The following is a 21,305-nucleotide window of genomic DNA, read 5'->3' on the forward strand; positions in this document are numbered from 1 at the left end:
CTCCTCCAGACAGCCTACCAGGTCTAATGTGTATGTACAAAATGCAAGACTTTTTTTGGGGGTGGAAAACACTGTAAAATTGTAAAGGATTATTATAGTTTCGGAGACACCAACTCTGAGTGGCAGGTTTTTGGTACAAAGTACTGATTAGTTTCACAGCAGTGGCTGCTGACAATTGCTACCTCATTAAAACACCATTACCATAATTTTTTGCTACACAATGAAGATGCACTTTTCTGGAGATTTGATGTTCCAAGAATGGGTCTCTTTCTAAACCTTACTAAGTGAAAATAAGGATTATCACTGATATACAGTCTACCTAGTAGGAGCTCCTGAAAGCATCTAGCTCGTTTTTACTCTATCAATGCTGCTACTCTTTTCTCCTCATATAAATAGATCATATTTTAGAAAAAAAACCTTCAATTTTTTACATTTCAGTTTTGCTGGAACAGCAACAAGACATACAGCTTTACACTTAATTAAGGTTTATTTTGATCCCAAATTTGCCCCTCAGGAGCACAGACATCAGAAAATCAACAGGAGAGTAATTTTTCTGTACTCTTAGCTGAGACAATATATGCTCCCTAATAAAAGATAAACAGAACCCCTACACTCCTACCATTGCTTTCTGCTTGCGAGCCAAGACGAGCATGCATTCCAGATTTGTCACTTAGGCACATTCTTTCACCTTTTTTTTTCCCAAATTTATCACCTTTTCCTTTGCTTATATGGATCCATTTCCTCTCCTCCAGTTAGTAATTTCATTTTGGTTTGATTTTTTTAAATTTTTTTTTTTTTTGAGGGGGTGGTTTGTGGGTCAGAATTAGTTTTTTCAACCATAAAGATGTGATCTTGCCAAGTCTGTGCTTGGGAATATTGAAAATACTCAGACTTTGTAGGAGCTATAGCAAGCAGAGGGCAGCACTTTTGTGACTGTCATCCTCATAGCTTTCATTTCATGCTAGCAACAGGTCAAACCCAGAAAACTGCTGTCTGAGTACATCAAAAATATAATTCCCTCATAACTAGTGCATAAACTGTTAATAATTCAAATAGAAACAGTGGCTGAATAGTAAAACTTGATCCCACACCCTCTCTATTTCTGAAAGTCTTACTAATGGCAGCTGCATTAGAAAAGCAGGGAGTATATAGTAAGATCTCTAACCTTTGTAATGTGTGTGTCTTTTAAAAGAAGGTATGATTATATTTAGAATAAGTCAGCCTCTGTGTCTGGCATTTCTTCTCTCTTTCCTCTGAACTTTTACTAAGCAAGTGGGGGTTTTCCACTCTTCTTGGAACTGTCCATCCATCTGAGGCAGCGAATATGAGAGGCACAGTTTGACTATATCAGAATTATTGCACTGGGTTATTGCAAGGGCAGTTGGCACCTACTACAGGTGGAACTGTTTCTTCCATAACAGCATGTCTCCAATTCAGGTTTAACTTTACTTTGTCTTCTGTTTGTTCATCCACATTTCTAAAGTTTTAAATAAATGTGCAGTCACATTTGTTCATGGAAAGTAGCAAATTAATAAAACTGCACTGGATAGATTTGAGTTTCACAATGTATGCCAAAACAGATGTCTTCTTTTCAATGGCTCTGGAAAGAATTATTAATATGGACCTTCTTTGGTTATGAAAGAGACAATTAGGAGCTTAATCCAATATCTAATAGTTCAAAAATGTTATTTTTTTATTAGATTTCAGCAGCAAAGAATACCATTAGATAGATCACCAGAGTAATAAGCAACATGATGCTGGGTTACACCCCATCTGTGATATTTTAAAAATACAGTCTACCAGCACCAACCTTCAGATTTCCCATGGGAACATTTATAAGAATACAAAGCTCAATAGGCTGCACTGATGCTGTATTAAGGATTTGTCTCATTTCCACTACAGAATAAACATGCACTATAAAGGAGCATGTAGGATTTTATTAGTAGAGAACTGAAGTTTGGCTTATATGAAAGATTTGATTCTGTTCAATACATCACAGAACTATCACATTTTCAGAACTTTTTCTGCTGTACCAAGGCAGACCAGTGGCAAATACTTAAATTTTTTGTTAATGAACCAGATTTTAACCCAGGGAGACATAGCTTTAAATATGGTTTATAATCTGTTCAATGAATATGATAGCTTTAGCTTGGTCCCTACTGGATACTTTTCCATATTTCAAAACCCACTCTGCTTCCCAGATTTGGCACAGTAGCAATTTTTGGTGATACAAAGCCAAGAACTGAATTTGTAGGGTGTTGGAGATTGGGTTTACGGACTATTGGAGAAGCTGTGAAGAGGAGAATATACAAGGTCTGTCACAGCCATCTGTCCCCACCCAAACAATTTAAGGAACAGAAATGCTAAGTGATTTGCTCAAAAGGAGCAGGTCTATGCAGGCTGCTGTACAGGGATTCTAGAACTAATCCTGATCTGAGAACGTTCACTCAAATAATCCAGTGTAGGACCATACTAAAGCATCACTAGACCAGATACACAAGATTTCATGCTCATTCTCTCATCAATAGGTCCAAGTGCTTTACAGTCAGTTCTTCGTGAACATGTATCATATAGCTACAGTTAAGCCAAGGGTTAGGAGACAATAGAAGAGTTGGGATTCAAGAGTAATATTGAAGTTTTAATCCTCAAAGCCACAGACATAACTGCCAGCAGAGTAAAACAGTTCTCAAATTTCTGTCTCTCCTTTGGATCAACAAGTATTAAAAAATCCTACAGTTCAGTCTGTGGTGAACGGAGTGCCAAATACGATGTGGGGTGTTGACAAATCCTAAGAAATCTTCATTGCTAGAATAGGTGCAGCTCCTGATGGGAAACATCACTTTATAACCTCTCTGGCACAAGTGACTCAGTCATGATGCTAGAATGGAATGATGACAAGAGTTTGAGAGACCAGAGATTACAGTCACTTTAGTTAACTTCCACGGCTACTTTTTAATGGTTGCATCACAGTGACAAAAATGGGCCTTAAACAAATTCTAGCTCTTAACAGCTAGCTTGCTCCAGCTCTTGTCCTAGTCTCTTGGCTCATGAATGTAAGGAAATAAATCTCTTAAATCTCTTGTTTTCCTGAAAGATGAGTCTAGCCAGCTATAGACAATGATCCATACATATTGCTCATTTGAACACAAGTCCTGAGCAATGGCCACTACCAGCTGAGTTTCATGTTCAGAGTATCAGAAATCAGTGACTTTGTTTGACTGATTGTAGGGAAAGGCTGAGAACTCCTCTTGCTATTTGGAGAGTGGAGGGGAGGGGGGGTGGGAAGGGGGCAAACTGCCTTTGAGAAAGAGTTACCTTTTAGGCAGAAAGCCTTCCCAACCCTAACCGCCCCCTGCCCCTGCATAGCAAGAGGAGTTCTCAGCCTCTCTCCCTGATATGTGAGAGAAAATGCCACAGGGCCATTGCAGCCTGGGGAGAGTTTGTAGGGGGGACAGTGATGATAAAGCCCGGGAGCAAACAGGACGTTTGCCTCTTGCTCTCTGAGGCCCAGTACTGCCTGGAGTGACAAGAAGTTCACAAGTTTTAATGTCTTTGCCTTCAAAATAAACCCTTTCTGAACCCTTTCCACTGTCTTGGCATTTTTGGGGAAGACATTCGCATATGTTTTACCTTGCACTGATGGATGGCTGGCTGAGATTGGGGCCATGGTTAGTTTTCAGGAGACCAGAAATGAAAGATATGAGTCTATCATTAGGTTGTTGAAAGATCAAAAGTTTTAATGCAGGTTAGAATCACTTGACAAAAAGGCTTATTGATGAGAGCTTTGCTAGGTGTGTGTTAGGCTTTTTAAGTAGTTACATTAAGTGATGGTTTTTGGCAATATGGATTGAAGAACTGACTTTATAGATTGATTCTTTCAACAGAGTTACAAATATTTCTTATGAGGACTGAGGAAAATCTATTTATACAATACCTGCAGCAGAGAGGATTTTCTAGATCAAAGTAGAATTTGATTAGGATGCCAAAAATGTTGAAGTCCTTGGTTTTTCTACGTCCCTTGTGGACTAGGAAGAGGGCTGAGCTTAGTAAGGCTGAATAGCTTATCTAGGACAGAGCAGGTATCACGCAATATAAGACTGGGATTAGGCTGGGGATCAGGCAGTTGCCAAATAGCTCTCAAATGCATCACTGGATCTCGAAAATATGCTATGTTTAAGAAGATCTTTCCTACCAGACAATGAAGATCATTGATTCTAAGAGGCATACAGATCACAGGGCTACGCTTTTACTTAGGACATGTTGATATCAGGGTGAGTGTTTGGGACAGCCTGTGAGAACTATATTTATTGACAGAAATTGATGTGAACTGTGTAGAAATCGACTCAGCAGGAATGCTCACAAAGCAGTATGAAATATCATATTCCTAGATCACTGATAATGCACCTTTGACATAACTACCAGATTTGGTATTACAGGTGTCCTAAGCTTAGCACAGCTGGTCAGAACTGCCCCTTTACTCCTTTTATTGATTGATCAGTGCTGCCTCCACATATGTACATAAAGAAATTTGATGGCAGTATTTGCAGTGCCCTCCTGGAACAGAAACAACAGCAAAATATTAAATCATATAATCCAGAAAAACAGTCAGCTATGGGTTAGATTGGGTCTGGCCTTCCCTTCTTACAGGATATTAGGTTATACCTTTCTCCTCAAAGGCTATACATCATTAATGTTGCAATAAAATTATATGAGGTTAATAAAAGTAATCTGCCACCATGTACCAACACGCAGATAAAATAAAAGACAAAATAACTTCTCACAGCTATCTGATATATTAGGAAAGTTTCCATTTTGAAACCCTGCATTTGCAAGCTTTTTTCTCATTGCACAATAGAAAACTGACTGCATGTGCTGGACTCATAAAGTAATTTTTTGTCTACTTAAGACAGCAGTATTTTGAGTCTGACTGCCTGTTGCTTCTCTTCTTTCTTCTATTTAGTCTACAGCCAGATTTACTGTTTTTCTTCACATGAAAATTACAGTGCTTTCTGCGCACTGCTGAATGTGTAATGTCGTACAGGTTGACTGCCAGAGTGAAGGCACTTCCCTGGAACATGTCTGAAAAAAAGAAAGCCAGGGGGCATTTGTAACAGGGAAGAGCCTAAAGGCCATGGTCAGAAACAGGTTTCTGGTGGGCTTGGTCCTCTGCAGTCATGCCCTGTATTTCACACTGAACACGAATGGAGCCAAGTTCTCTTTTATAAAGAGAATATTTGTGTAAAATATAACAGACACTGAAGAAATACCAGAGGCGGAAGGCCTCCAAAATATGGATTTTTGCCAGGACTGATCTACGGCAATTATTATCAGTCCTTCCGACCCTATCAGCCACTTCCCAAAGCTCACAAATGTATGAGAGCCATATCATGTATTTAAAGCATCTCAAAAGACAAGAGAAGAGGGGGAACCCAGATGTAGCAAATTGCCATAAAAAGACAATTACAGCAAGTCCCTAAGGAGTTCAGGGCTCCTCTAGACCTGTCAGTCAGAAGCCCATCCAGCAACAGTACCAAAATCAGGCTCAGACTCCCCCGTGCAGAGGGAAATTGTGCTACACATGCACCTACACACAGACAGGTGTGCATCATATGCATATTACACAGTCGCAGCCTGGGAACTGTACTTAGACTGGGCCACATGCACTTTGTGAAAAGTAACTGTAGCTACCAGGGCAGAGCAGTACACAACAGTGCTTGCTATCAAACAGAAAATTGAAGGTCAGAGTGAAATTATTTCTGTTCTAAAAAAAATCAGTCTATCAAGACAAGACTGTTCCTGAGCATGGGGAATTATATGTGTGACCATGTGCACAGTTGAACAAAAGACACACTGAGAAACACAAAGAAGCTACTTGTGACTGCCAGGTCCCAATTAAAATGAAACACATTCAATGAATTAATAACATTAGAATAAAATTTTGCTTCGTTTTCCATTTCAAACCATATACACAGTTAGTATATAGTTTAGGAATAAGGAGTATAGGTAGTTTCTTATCTTTATTTTGCAGGTAATAAATAATTTTAAGAAGAACATTGATTTATACTGGAATAATAGATGCAGCTTCTGACAAAGCTTACACATATCATCTGCTAGTGAAATATTAATTTGAAATATATATTTTAACCTTCTTGAATTTCTGTCTAAAATTTTTGCAGAAGAGTAACTTATACTCAGTACTTTACACCAAACCTTCAATGTGAAGGTAAAATCTTTACTTTCAAAAGTAAAGTAAGTTTTAATAACATTTTTTTAACAGTTGCAAGCTACTTCTTGAAAAATTCTGGAATATGTAGTTATGTTTTCTCCTAATCTCCATTTACTCGTGCCTGATGCTTGACTCAGAAGGGAGTCGTGGGTGTTCGGTGTTCCAGGAAAGAGCAACTGACAGGCTCTTGACTTTGGTAGCAAGAAAACAAAATTGAATGAACTATTTTGAAACACCTGAATGCTTTCAAAGTGTCAATCTGTAGAAAAAACCCTCATATATTACAGAATGTGTGTTGTGTTTATTTCAATACTATGCACACATTTTGCATGACCTTAATAATCTGTCAGTGATGTAAGTTCTTAGGATTGACCCTCTTTTTCACAGTCAGGGTATTCAAACTTTTCTAAACAGACCCAGTAAAGCAAACAAAGCAGAAAAGGTATTAAAGGATATCCTTGGTTTGAAACTTATTCGAAGAGATTTCCTGAATAGAATACACCCAAAGACATGCTTGAGGTCTTTCTTGAAAAAAGGACTTACATCACACAATCATGGAATCATGGTAAAAGGGTAGAGATATACAAAAAGAGACATATATATTTCTACATTATTCAAATTAATGTAAGAACCATATCAGTACTTTAGAAGAAATTAAACATCTCACCATGTTTCAAACTTTGAGTCCATGAGTTTCATTTCTAAGCATATAATTACATTTCATAATGCCCATCGGCTTAAAAAAATTCCGTGCATTTATGAATTCAAAAAAGAAAGTAATGCACAAAAAGGTAGAAAAAATATGCTACATTCCACACCAGATCTCATGTGTTTTCTAGAATAAAACAAAAACTTTACCATAAACTGAAAGGAAAAGAAATTGAGGATATAGTAGGGAACACATATCTGTTCCCAATGAGAAAACTGGAGCAGGGCCCAGATGATGACTATGGTCAGGAGATCACCAGACACATCCACAGTGATGGGGCAGTTCCAAAGTGGAGCCAAGAAGTTACATTGGAAGTCACAGTCAGTAGGGGCTGGGTTCAGAGGTCTGTGTCCAGGCACAGACATGGCCACAGCATAACTCAGCTGAGTACCATGGTCCAAGGCCTGAGTTTAAATACAGTTAAAATGCAGTTCCTGAGCAAAGCAGGGAAGGGCCCCAAGGAGGTTTCTGAGGGCTGTTTTGCAGTAGGCTGATGCCAGTCACAGTATCCAGGAGTGGGAGCTTGTCCTCACATGGGTAGCCAGACTCCTGCCTGCAGAAGAGACTGCTGAGCTTGTGGTGTACTCAAATTTCTTCCTGGATAGATAAGGATGGATTGGTGACAAGGGATGGGATTCATGTAACTACACCAGATGCCTCATCTAATCAAAAGGAAATGCCAGTGACTGGATGAGTGAGTCTCAAATCTTGCAGAGTAGGTATCTCTCTGAAGCTCTGAACTAAGGCTGGTGTATAAAATTGGGACTCAATGAGCCCCATGCCTTGTTTTCCTGGAAGGACCCACTTATGAAACTTCATAGCATGGTGGCAGTAGTGCAATCTATTTCATATCAAATTCTGCCGAACATCCTGATATTTCTTACTTCATATGCTTAAAATGCAGTCTAACTGGATTCTTAGACCTTGCAGTTTTGGCAGAAAGACTTCCATTGTCACTGAAGGTCTTTCATTTGAACTGAAGAGAGACAGTAGACCATTTTTTCACCTCTACTGCCTTCCTGATGGCCCAGGAAATAGCAGTATAAGGTTTGAACTCCAGCAGGACAACTTTCCAAATGGAGGGCAAGAATAAATAAACACTGGCATGTCCCTTTCTAAAGCAAGGACTGGAACCACAAAGAAAATGTATAAAAGGCAGTCATTGCCATCAGGAGTTTAGTTTGAAAAAATAAAGAATAAGCATATTTCCCTTGTCAAAAGAGACAGTTCAGTGACAGGTATTGGGAAATCAAAAGGAACAAAGGTATCTAACAGGAAATCAGGAATTCCAGCTTAGCTGCTGTCTTTACTAAAAAAATCCAGGAAACCACAATCCAGTGGGTGAATTGCCCAGTGTCTTATATCTTGTGCAGTGTCCCTGGCCCAATGGCTTCCCTTCTAGCATAAATCTTTCACACAACTTTTAGATTTTATGTCATTATAAGAACAGTGAAAAAGAAACCTGTTCATGTTACAAACAACTGCTAGGGAAAAAGCCACAAATAAATGTTTGGTGATTAATGATTCACAATGAAGCTGATCTAATGAATGCATGAGTGCATGGAGAATAAACTAGGACGTTAACAGAAAGGCTTTGGTAGGCCATTTAAAATGAAAGACAACACAGTTCAGAATGCAGGAGTTCACTGGAAACCATCTGAGATGGGCAAAACTACTGCTGTCAAAAGAGCAGAATGAAAGGAGTCAGGCACAGCTGGCGGAAATACACAGTAAAATTTCTTGAGGATAATTTTTAATTATATTATGATAGTCACAAGAGAGAGGCTGAACTCATGTCCTGATGGAAATTGATTACCCTCCACAAGGTGTCCCTAAGAGAGCCTCCAAACTGAGCCAATGTTTCCAAAAGTCTGGCTTCAAGTCATAGCAGGTTAGCAATGCCCTGTCCTTCCAGCAGTGTAAAAGCCAATCTAATCAGGTGTGAAGCATTTGATACATGGAAAAATTAACCAGCATCTAGAGAGAAAACCTGGCACAAGATGAAGGAACCTGGCAGCTGAGACAATAGACCTGGCAAAATCTACAGGAGTTTCATTCCAGTTTTGTTGAAGGTAATCCTTTTCTGCTTTCTATTCTACACAGTCTTTCTTTCATTTTCATTCTAGGCTGTAAATCCAAAAAGGTAAGAAAGCTAGTCAGTCTACTGTGCGTCAAGACACCAATCTGCAGAAAAGCACAAAAAGAACTTTCCATTTATTTCTCTCTAAACTCTTTGTTTTAAAACATGCTTCTAAACCTAATTTTACAAGCATCTATTTATCTGAGGGTATATGAATTACAAAATAAAGGCAAAGTAAAGTCTTACTAAATCTGTTAAGTGCTTTCACAAACCAATGGAAAATAGTGTTAATTTTTAATAAAGCACTTAGACAGAATCAGTGTCTTGTAGACTGGAGAAGTGCTGAGGGAGTCAGGCAGCTCTTTCATAGAATTATTTGTCTACCCAAAGAATATATACAACATTTTGTTTCAAAACAAAATCAAAAACAAGTTTCCACACTTCAGATTTATCTCGCACAATGTTTCACCTGAAGACACTCTCTCTTACCTCTTTTTGAAGATCACCCTTTTCTGTCTGTCCTTGGATTTTTTCTGCCTTCTTCCTTGAAATGTTTGTTGCTTTTTTTTTTCATTTTCCTCTCTGCACAAAACTCCCTCAGAAAACAGGAGATGAAATTACACTCATCTTTCTTATCCCAAACTCTCCTCATACATTTCACGTACCTGCATATGGTCAGAGTTTTGGAAAAGGATTTGTATTGTTTTATCTACTTCCCACTCCCCCAGAAAAGTAATTACATTTTTCCTGACTGACTAATGGCTGCATCATAGCTCAGCCTTACTGGTATTTTCATATAACTACTAGAATAACATGATATATTTTTTAAAAAATAACCATTTCTTCATTGTAGAGCTTACCTAGGCCAAGGCACTGAGTGATGAGAAGTTTAGTTTTCTAAACATGCAACTGAACATTCACACTGTAGACCAGCTAGATTTGTATCCATGTATTTTCCTTCTAAAACAATGTGGTAATTTGCACTTGTAATTAACATCTTTATCAGGACAATTAGAGCTTCACTAGCATCATTTTTCACACTGTGCTCTAGAAGAGGCTGATGTCTTTTCTACAAAAGTAATAATATAACATCCAAACTTAATTTTCTCAGGTACTTTATCACAGAAAGAGAACTGTGTTGCGCTGTATTGATCCTACACTGGCAGTAATTACAGCAGCTGGAACAGTTGCTCCTACATGTGGTAGATGTGTGTCTACATGTGCACCTCATCAACTTCTATTACAGAGGAAATGTGGTGGCATATTTACTGATATGTATTGAAGATATAAAGTAATTTGCTTGTTGCTGTGGCTATATATATGCCACTATCAGAACACTTCTAGTATAAGAATGCCAAAGCATGGATCCATCATGGGGAAAAAGTGTGCAGGAGCACATGAATACATGGTAGAAAAAAAATGTGGGACAGATGGGAGAATATTCTAGTACAGACCCTCTACAAGGACCTTAGCTCTCATACAAACTGAGCACTGAGAAATCTGAGTATATTGCAATCTCTGCAGTTTCTCTATTCATAAGCTAGGAAAAAGTTGAGGCAGGACTGTAACATTGTGATGATATCGCAACATCATTTTAACTAATAAACAGTAATAAGAAACCCTTCCAAAACTGCTGAGAGACAATCTTAATGAAGTTCTGTGAACAGCTGGCTCTGGTCCTGTGGCATATGAATACTCAAGGATATGTGCACCTACTCACAAGCTAGGGACTACTGACATCTGAAAGCAAACTCTTCCAAAACACTACAAGGCAGCAAATAACAAATCCTAAACTGTCAATATTGAGACAACAGACACTTGAAGACAATTCTTGATGTGATTTAATTTTGGATGTTGAATTTAGCCCACTTTCTCCAAATTAAAAAGAAAAAATTAGCAAAGGTTCAAGGCAAGAAATAAGAAGCAAGTACATTTCCTTAAATGAACAATCCAGTCATGGGCATGGAGATGTGTGATATTCCGATGGGGCAAAATGACGCTGTGCTCTCTTTCAGCATGCAGTATCATTAGACTATGTGCTTGCAATAATTTGGAGAAGAAGCTCTTTTAAATTTATAGGTTTTCATTGATGTCATGGAATCATAGGATGGTTTGGATTGGAAGGAGTCTTACAGATCATCTAGTTCCAACCCCCCTGTCATGGACAGGAAGACCTTTTATTAGACCAGGTTGCTCAAAGCCCCATTCAACCTGGCATTGAAAAATTCCAGGGATGAGGCATCTGCAACTTCTCTGAATAATCTGTTTCAGTGCCTTACCACCGTCAGAGTAAAGCATTACTTCTTAAGATCTAATCTAAACCCGCCCTCTTTCAGTTTAAAGCCATTCCCCCCTGTCCTATCTTTCCATGCCCCTGTAAAAAGTGGCTCTCCAACTCTCTTGTAGGCCCTTTCAGGTACTGGAAGGCTGCTCTAAGGTCTCCCCAGAGCCTTGTCTTTTCCAGTATGAACAACCCCAGTTCTGTCAGCCTGTCTTCATAGGAAAGGTGCTCCATCCCTTGATGGCCTTCTCTGGACTTGCTCCAGCAGGTCCATGTCCTCCTTATGCTGGGGACATCAGAGATGAATGCAGTACTCCAGGTGAGGCCTCACAAGAGTGGAGTAGAGGGGGAGAATCCTTCTTCTTCTGCTTTTTCTGCTCCTCCTGATTCTTGTACTTAGATCTGTGGTCTGAACTTCATCCAAGTCACAGAACATTTCTGTGAATCTTTCATTTCTTTCTGTGTGGATCAGTATTGCCTTACCTTATAGGCTGACACAGAACGTTCTACCAAAGGAGTAGTCATTTCTTCCACAGAAGAAAGAAAATTTCCTCCCCAAGTTCTTCATCTTGACAAGGGCAGACATGGATACATTTTTCCTTTGGTGCGCCTCTATTTCATCCCTGTACAGCAGCTTCTCAGATATCACCCTACAAAATGTGGTAGATGCAATTAATTTAAAAGGGACTGGGACCTGCTGCATTTGGGGTGGCTGAGTGTCAGGACAACGAGCCTAACTCTTACACTGGTTACATTTCAGTTATTTCAGGCTTGAGACGCTCCATGAAGTGTTAAATAAGCTGGGGAACCTTGATCAGGTCAGGCAGCAATTTCTAAGGCCTTTAATAAGAAACTATACAGACACACTGTGAATGAATGACTGAGAAAAGACAGCTATAGGAACAGTGGTAGGGAGTCTGCAAGAATCCCTGAAATCTTGAATTTAACCTGTAAGAAAATCCTGACATTTGACAGCCAGGAGAAAAGACATTTTGTGGTGAAAAGAAATAGGGTATTGAACCAGCATAGGAGGTTTTTGGATAATAATCCCTTCTCTCTTGCTTGGTCTCCATAGCCTGGACAATATCATAAATGGACAATATCATGAAATACAGTTATTGTGCTACCAACAGAAAGTGCCCAGAGGCCCTGAAGGGACCTTTTCACTTGATACTACCATTGGGATTTATAAGTCAACCCCTTATTCCACCTGCACAAGCAAGCCCAAATTCCAAGCACATATAAGCCCAATTTTAAGGAGCTTATGGCTGACAGGTACAACTCAAAGCAGATTCCAAGAGAAGCATGAAAAGAAGTCATAACTGAGGAAACTTTCCTTTCTTTCAAATTTCAACTTTGAATACACTTCTTTAACTTATATTTTCCTTGCTTAAGACTTTCTCTGCCTGCATTGTCCTTTCTCCTTCTTCCTCTCCTAAAACTAGATGGGAATCAGTAGCATATCTCAATAAAAGACATTAAAATAAGATCATACTTAAGGTTGGTTTGAAAGTGCTTTAAAACCCTATGTACATCTACAACAGTACTTAATTAAAACAAATTATACTTTATTACTGATCACAATAGCTATCATAAATTTAGTAACAATAAAGTAATGATATCTTAACAACTGCATTCATGTGAAGATTATCATTTATTAGCCACACACCACATAGTAAAGCTCAGCAACAAGGGACAGAGTTGTCAGTAAATACCTTTCAAAGAAGCAAATGTAAAGGTATAAGGTGCTGTTTTGTTTCGTTTTACTTAAATTTTCTGAGGAGTCAGTTTCTGAGTGAAAATTGGCATTTGAAACTTTACTTTCAGAATATTGGAAGCATCATTGAGGTAAAATGAAATTGTAGCTCCATGAAGGCCTAAGTATGTCAGTCTGTATAGAGTAAAGCTGTGTATTGCTACGTCCTTGATGGAGATGACTGCTGAATAGCACATCCACTCCCCATTGCATTGGGTGTTGTGTACAGCTATATCCCAGGGAAGCACCCAGGATCAGCCCTTTGTCCTGACCAACCTTACAGGATGTAACAGATAAATCCAGGACATACCAAACCTGGGCAGTAGCCACGGGTGAACCAAAAACAAACAAACGAGCGAAACTGTTCTGGCCACCGTACCCATCTAGGGCTCGAGGCCCTCTCTAGGCCCCAGCCCGACCAAGATCTCCAAGCCCCAGAGGAAACTATTATCCACTCTGATCTTGTCCTCCCCCCACCGTGTTTCCTCATATCTTCTTCCCACGCACTACTTACCTGACCACCCTCCAGTCCGAGGACCCCCACAGCCTGCCTGGTACCCCTGCCCAGGATGAAGGACCACCGCCTCCCTAAGATCTTGCTTTATGGTGAACTTGCCACTGGCTGCCGCATGAGAGGAGCCCCGAAGAAAAGATATAAGGACTCCCTGAAACAACATCTCAGCCTTGGCCATATTGATCACCATAACTGGTCTACTCTGGCCTCAAATCGGGAGGCCTGGAGACACACCATCTATAACGCAGCTGTCTCCTTTGAGAACACACGCAGGATCACCCTCGAGGAAAAAAGGCAATGCAGAAAGAACCGTGTATTGCAGAATACACCATCTAAGGAATCTTTCTGCTGTGCCTTTTGCAATCGGATATGTCTGTCACGTATTGGCCTCATAAGCCACCAGCGTGCCTGTATCAAATGTGGATAGAGCCTTCCCAAATCTTCATTCGCGAAGCCTAGCCATGATGGTGATGACTGCTATATGGGCGGGAGAAGGGGAGAAGAAGGTGGTGCTGTTCCTTTCGTTGATTTTTCACCTGGATTATTTGAATTTGAAGATGTTCTCTGTGCATATTACATGCTTGATCTTTTTGTCAGACAGACACAGCTTCTTAGATACTTGCAGAGCCCCAGAATAGACCAGGATCAACTCAGAGTCCCCTTATTTGCCACACTCCTACAAGAAGGGTACACCAGGGTGGGCCAATCAGGGGCATGCAGCCCCACAGAGCTGAGGAATTATGTGTAAGGAAGCTTGTGCTTGCACTGGGTTTATACTCTTCAGTCTCCTGCTGTGTGAGCTCCAGAGTGATTTTTAAGGGCCGCTTCATGAGAATTGTGTTGTCATGGCCGGAGTCAAGGTATGCAGCACTCATCTGTTTGAAGAAACAATGGGGCAGAAATCTCTAGTAGATGAAGCCCTTGAGAGAGTTTCTTTTGACTCTTCCTAGGCTTTTTAGAACTGAGAAATCAAGCTTAATTGGAATTTAAAGACATTATATGGTAGGAATGATCGACGACACTTGATAATTGAACCTGAATCGAAAGGAAAAAACAAGTCATTTATAGGAAATATTTCAGAACAGGGCACTTAGATATCTTTAAATATTTTCTCCTAACCCCTCAGCTCTTTAGATCATTATTCAGAATTCATAAATAATAGTGTAATGCTCATTTAAAAATATATGACAAAATGTGCTTTTCCAGGGAGTTGCAAAAGCTAATGTACTTTTACATCCAAGTACTTTCCTAGAGTTAAACAAATGTTGCAAAATGCCCTTTAGTTTAATTGCATGTACAAACATACAGACAAAAAGAGAAAACAACTCATATTATTCATTATCTTTTTCTTTATTATCTTCATCATGACAGCTGTGGGCAAGGGTAGCCTGACTTCCTTGATCCTTACTAGTTTGTCTTTGTGTCTAATCTTTTAAACTGTGAACAAGTATCTTAGTGATAATAATAATATTATTTTATAAATCCATTTTTATTTTAAGCTAGCTAGGCAATTTCTGACAAGTAGTGTAAACACAAAAAACTGTTCTATAAACTCAGAAATAGCCACACTAATAGACTATAGTTATTGTTTACAACTTATATCAGACTTCATCTGACAAAACTCACTTTCAAAAGGCTTAAACAATCACTGCAAACTCAATGAGGTACTGAAAAAAAGGTAAATTAAAAAAAAAAAAAAAAGCATTTCTACTGTTGATTATTTCATAAATTCTGTCAGTCCACTCTGTATTGTATGTTCTTCACAAATTATGACTGATCCATGACATTTCTGAGACGGCCCATTGCAGTTGCAATATTATGGCTTTAAATGTAATATTGGACATCACCATGAGAAAAGAATACCCCCAGGAGTTGAGGACAGAAGGTAATACAGTGGCTCTTTCAGTGGTGTGGGAGACACGGCAAACTGCTGCATAGCTGAACAGTTCCCCTTTGTTCTCTGTTCAGCTATGGATCCGATTTCTCTGAATTGGGCTTATTACAATAAATATAGATGCACAACATGATTATTTATGGGAAGAAAACAGACAAAAGAGGTTGAGTTGCTGGTACCTAAAACCTCATTTTCTGAGCTTCTCCCCCTGAGGCCCTTTTCATTTGTTGCACCATTGTATTCTCATTGTTGCTCAATGATACAAGCCTAAGCTGTTCATCAATTTACCCACTCCCCCAATCTCTTTCTCTCTCATGTGTGCTTCCTCTCTCTTCCCATGTTAATAGTTCCCCTGAAATCCTATCACTTTGCTGGAGGATTGATGTAAGTCTCCAGCAATTAACATAATTACAAGCCTGATTATCTTCTAATTGCATTATGAGTATTTGGTTATTCACTACACAAATTAGAGAAAATTAAAGAGGAGCAAGATCCTGTGGTGTGGGCGGTATGCTTTCTAAACTGTTCTGAGCATCTGAATGCTGTGAGATAACAAGAAGGTGAAGACGTTTTATATTCCTATTGGCTCACAGTTGTTCTTGTCATTGTATAATGTTTTTTTTCCTCTTTCAACAGTATTTTGTGTCACTCAAAGATGCGGTCTTACTTCCTTTGTTTGGGCAAGTTTACTGACAACATACAGTAAACTAAAGTAAATGCCATATTTTTCTATATAGATTTGGTAGAGTAAAATGATAGAAATTAGAACAAAAAGCACCTAGAGGACATATGCCTCTCTACTACTGAGAAACATCAATAATTCAAATACATAATTAAGGGATACTGTGTGTGATGACAGGGGAACATAACAGTAAACAAACATCAAGAATTGCAAGTTCTTGCCTGTCTCTTCTAGTGTTTTTGAGGTTATTGCATTATTAGTTAAATAAGCAAGGATAAATTCAAATAGCGAGTAATTGCTAGAGAGCAGCTTTAAACCTGAGTAGCACTTTGATGGGGCATAACCAGTACAGAACAGAAGTCACTTTACTGGCAGCAATGCCAGCAATGAAAAGGGGTGCTTGAATGTACAGAATGAAAATTCATGGAAAAATTAAGTAACTGGATATATTGGAAAATTACATTTTTAAAAGGAAATATTTGGAGTTTGACCAAAATATGGAGAGAAAAACCTATGGCAGGGAAAGGGAGCAAAGATTTACAGAAATGATTGTAGGTTCTGCTGTTGTTGAGTTGAAGACTATGACTGCTGCTGGAAAAACAGCCATCTCATGCCTCATGCAGGACTAACCACCCTATTATACCCACAAGACAGCTAGTGAGGTAGGAGGTGGGGAGGTCTGTTCCAAGTCAACCAGCTGAACTCCCCCGAGCAGTGCTGTGAGCGCCCTTTGCTGCCTTCCACCTTAAGTAACTGCAAGTTCTTGTGCTTTGGGATAACTCAAGTACACATCTTGTTATGATCCAAATCCTGCTAATATTCTTCATGGGAGTCTTTTTCATCTTACAGACATGTTTTTAATAGAAGTTAACCTGCCAATGCTCAAAACTGGTGCCCCTGAATGAATTTACAGGATACAGCAATGGTCTAATATCAGTGAATATAACTTTGGCTTCTGTATTGGACCTCTCTTGCCGTCCTGGTCTCAAGATTTCCAGATAGTGCAAATGGCACTCAGCCATAAGGGAATAAATTGATGACATTTGCTTATTTCAAAAGGGTCAGCATACAGTCTTTGGTCAGGAATTTTGCCCTCTGACCTAGGAACTGCATAGTGTGGAATTCAAATGTGTGACCTCAGGTTTTACAGCTGTAAAGTCTTTACTATGGAAACCCATTTCCATTCACATAATTTCCTTACACTTACCTGGTGCATTCAGATACATTCCTCTCTAGGTTTGACTGGAGAATTAGGAGCTAATGATCATAACTTTCTCAAGGAAGCAAAATGTATACTGCAAAACTCACTGCTATTTGCATGTAAAGTGTACTTTGATCTCTTTTTTGTATCTCCTTACATATGACCATATCATTTGATGTCCAGAATATTCCCAAAGACTTCCATCAAAAAATTCACCAATAACACTCCCTGTCTGCAATACCTCCTATTGCTTGAACCAGTAGCCGCAAAACTAGAAGTGTGGATCCTAAATAGGGCCACAATGCTGCAAGGAGGCCTCACCTAAACAGGCTTACTTTTGGTGCTTCCAGTATCCACTCTAAATATCCCAAAGGCATCCAAGGGGTTTATGCTCAAATTGAACTGATGATACCAAAATATAGTAGTTATCTTTTTTCCTCTTTTAAATACTGCATCCCTTATTTAGTACTGTGGTCCTAGTTGTAAAGGCTGCAACACAACAGAGTATTTGATTTACCTCATTTCTTAGAGCAAAGTAGATTTCAAGCTGTGGATACAACTTCTGTTGAGCTCTCTAACCTCATCTCCCATTTAACACTGTTATTCACAACTGAGAAAACATGCTGCTACTTATAGAGGCCCAAAGAGAGTACCATTATTTTACACAAAGAAGACAAAACACACATTTTGAAACAATGGCAGCAAATCTCCCGAACTTCACAGGCAGTAGGGCCCATTCCAGGCCCCCTGCTGGACAGATAGAATTACTGCAAACTAAAGCCAGACAACACTCAGTCAAGTTATCATGGTCTCCAGAATTCAACTGGCTGTGTCACTACATACATGTCCCAACGTTTTCCTTAAAACAAAATGAGATCTGTCCTATTTGAATTTCTCTATTCATACCTCCTTAGGATAGGCAGGAAAAGAATGCCATTTGTCCATATCCTCTAGGCCATAAAAGTTTGTCTGATTTTGTAGAGCTCTCAAGGTCCATAACTCCTGGACATTCACTGATTAAAGAAGCTGGCTATTACTAAAGCATCAATTTAAGACAAATTTAAATGGGAAAGGTGAGAACAATCTTAATTATCTATCACTCTAGCACAGTCAAAAAAAATCCCTCATCAACAGAAGAATTTTCTTAAAAAAAAAAATGAACCATGTATACATATTTTCATTTGATGATACCAAGTGTGTGCATGAAACTATGGGAACCCATCACCATGTGCTTCATCTGATCCATCCAGACAGAAAATAAAGAGAGAAGCCATACACCATATGAGTCCTTAACAGATAATTTAAAAGTATTTTTCAAGGGGGTTTAAAATAGATTCAACATTAAATTGAATTTTTACAAGTAGGTAAAATTTCATATAATTTTTTAAAGCTATATAACTTTAATAGCTCTAGACAGTGGGCCAAATTCAGCTTTAATGTAAAACACAGTGAATTTCATGAAAAGCTTCATTGAATTTACTGGCAATTTTCCCAGTTGCCCCAGAATTCAGTTTTGCACTGTCTTTCACGTTCCTCTCACTGCTTCTCATAGTTGTCATATGTACACAGTCTAGAAGTTTGCAGAAGTCCAGAACTGGTAGTGAAAGTGGATTTAAGTTTAAACTGAAGCCTGGACTCCAAAGTGAAAGAATGAATTAGAAGGAAATAAATGAGGATTTTTTTTTTCTTTTGCACTAACACTTGACAGTTCCACTTTTACAAGTAGGTAAGAATTCTGAGCACCTGATTATTGACAGAAGACACAAATACTTCCTTTAAAGAAATCCTGTGCAGTACATAGATAAAATTTCCACAACACAGTGACTCTGAGACCTAAATAAATTGTCCATATGTGTTCTTTACAAGTTATGCAAGCAATTTCTAGGAGCCAATATTCATGACAGGATAGTCTAGAGCCATTTCAGATTGTTTTAAAACAGAAAGCAGTACATGACTTAGTAGGCAGACTGTAATACCAAGCCACAGCTATCCTTAAATTTGAAGTGTTATCTTCCTTTTTGATGTAAAACTCCTTCACCACAGTGAAAAGCAAACAAAATATTGTTTCCCTGCTTCATTACTTTAGTAAGAAGGATTGACGACATGCTTAGCTGGCAGGAAAAATAATTTATTTCACTGTCACCTTATTTGTTCACCTGCTGCAAGGTAAATAGAAGCTAAGTCACTCTTTATTTATTTAGCTTCTGTAAGACACCCATACCGAAATAGCTGGCATTATCTATTATATACAACCACTCTACTATACTGATCACAAAAACATAAAAATACTGCAAGACTCTATATAACCAACTTCACTCTTAATAGTTAATATTTGGCGAAAACAACACACCACCTTTTAGATTTTTAAACATGATGCCTTATTTTTATTTTCTTCACTCATCACTTTTCCAATTTAAAATGTGTTTTGAAAATAACAGTCATTTAACTTAATTCATGTTCAAAACGTACTAGGAAAGTAAACGGTCCACATGTAGGAGTTTTCAGTGTCTGGGTTTTATCTGTTATCACAGATCTATTTTTATTATTATTAGTATAATTTCTTTGTCATACCAGTACAAAAAAAATTTAACTGATAAATATATTTGAAAATGCAGTTAAGAGCCAATTCCCATGTTAATTTCTCAGAGAAATTTCCCGCTAGGGTGTGGTTGAAAGCAGAGAAAGTGAGTTGGGATTGTACAGAGATTACTATGCATTAGCGTAAAGCATATCTTTTCCTGTGAAGTGAAGAATGGTATAAGCTCCACACTCAAAATGAGAGTATAAATTTGACTCAACAAAGCAGCCTGCTTGCAGAAGCTTGCTCCACTCTCTCATTTCGTAGCACAAATAAAATGCTTTTTTACCCCGCCTCTGCAAACAGAGTCAAACATTCTAAATAAAGTAAAATCTTATATCATGGGGACAAGCAAAGAATTTATGTTTCAGGAGACTGCTTGATAGAGAAATGCTATGCAGGGTGAGAAGGTATTATGGCAAACTCATGTAAGGCCACAGAAGTGAACGTAATGAGGGTTTGGCTTCGTTTTTTTCTGTTTCATGCTGGCTTCAGCCCATGCAGCACTGAGCTCTTCGTTGTCACTGGTGGATCAGCGATTGGCTCCAACATTCAGCTGTCCACAGCACGGGCAGACCTGCCGCAGCTGGCTTAGTGGGTGTGCTTTTCCAGAAGTCTGTAAGAAGAATTGAATTCATGCTCTTGTTAGTCATAAAAAGAAGTTGTCACTGTCTCCACAGACTACAAACACGGGCAACATTTCTCTCTCTGCCATGCGAATTCTGGTACCCACCATTACTTTGCTTACAGTAAATAAAGAGGTTGCTTACTGTTGCAGTGTTTACCTATTGAAATATTACTCTTTCAAGAGTACATTAATATCTTTCAAATGTCCTTTTTGGTACTTTCAAATTTGTCAGAACTCTGATTTTGGAAATATGCAAAAGTTTTCTGAGAACATGAACGTCATCTCCTCCCCTTGAGTTCCCAGGTTGCTATGCTAGAACAGGTCTCAGGCTCTATCTTCCAAATGGTCATTTACATGTGTTAAAAGACAGGAGCACATTCGGTGGGGGAAACTGAAACTACCAGTGAGAGGGAGGGCATTGACCTAAATGGAAAATCCAGGTTCAAGCCTCTTATGTAAAACAGACAGAAGAACAAACTGACCTCTGTTCTCTCTTGGTTCACATACATCCACTAGCTGGTTGAGTATGCTAAGTTTTATTCAGGTTTAACCAGAAAATCATTCTTGAAACTGCAATTTTGCTGAAATTGGTATATTTCTGGGAAAAGAAAAAAGCCTTCTCATTTCAGCTAACCAACATTTTCACTGAGAGATTCTGACACAGTTCTCATGGTAAAAAGCTATTTTTAAATTTTTATTATGTTTCAGTAGTGTTATATTTATGTACAGTACATTACATTCTGTGTTTACTTAATC

The 21,305-nt window shown here is 38.7% G+C and overlaps 1 long non-coding RNA gene across 1 annotated transcript in view; it reads right to left on the bottom strand.

Annotated features, from left to right (window-relative positions):
- Positions 1-14,895: 14,895 nt before the first annotated feature.
- LOC135413162 (uncharacterized) overlaps positions 14,896-21,305 on the bottom strand; it is a 31,306-nt gene continuing 24,896 nt past the window's right edge. Inside the window, exon 3 of the long non-coding RNA XR_010430116.1 lies at positions 14,896-20,537. This is a non-coding gene — a long non-coding RNA (uncharacterized LOC135413162). The remainder of the gene's footprint in view (positions 20,538-21,305) is intronic.

Source organism: Pseudopipra pipra, chromosome 1, assembly GCF_036250125.1.
Source record: "Pseudopipra pipra isolate bDixPip1 chromosome 1, bDixPip1.hap1, whole genome shotgun sequence".
Lineage (NCBI taxonomy): Eukaryota > Metazoa > Chordata > Aves > Passeriformes > Pipridae > Pseudopipra > Pseudopipra pipra.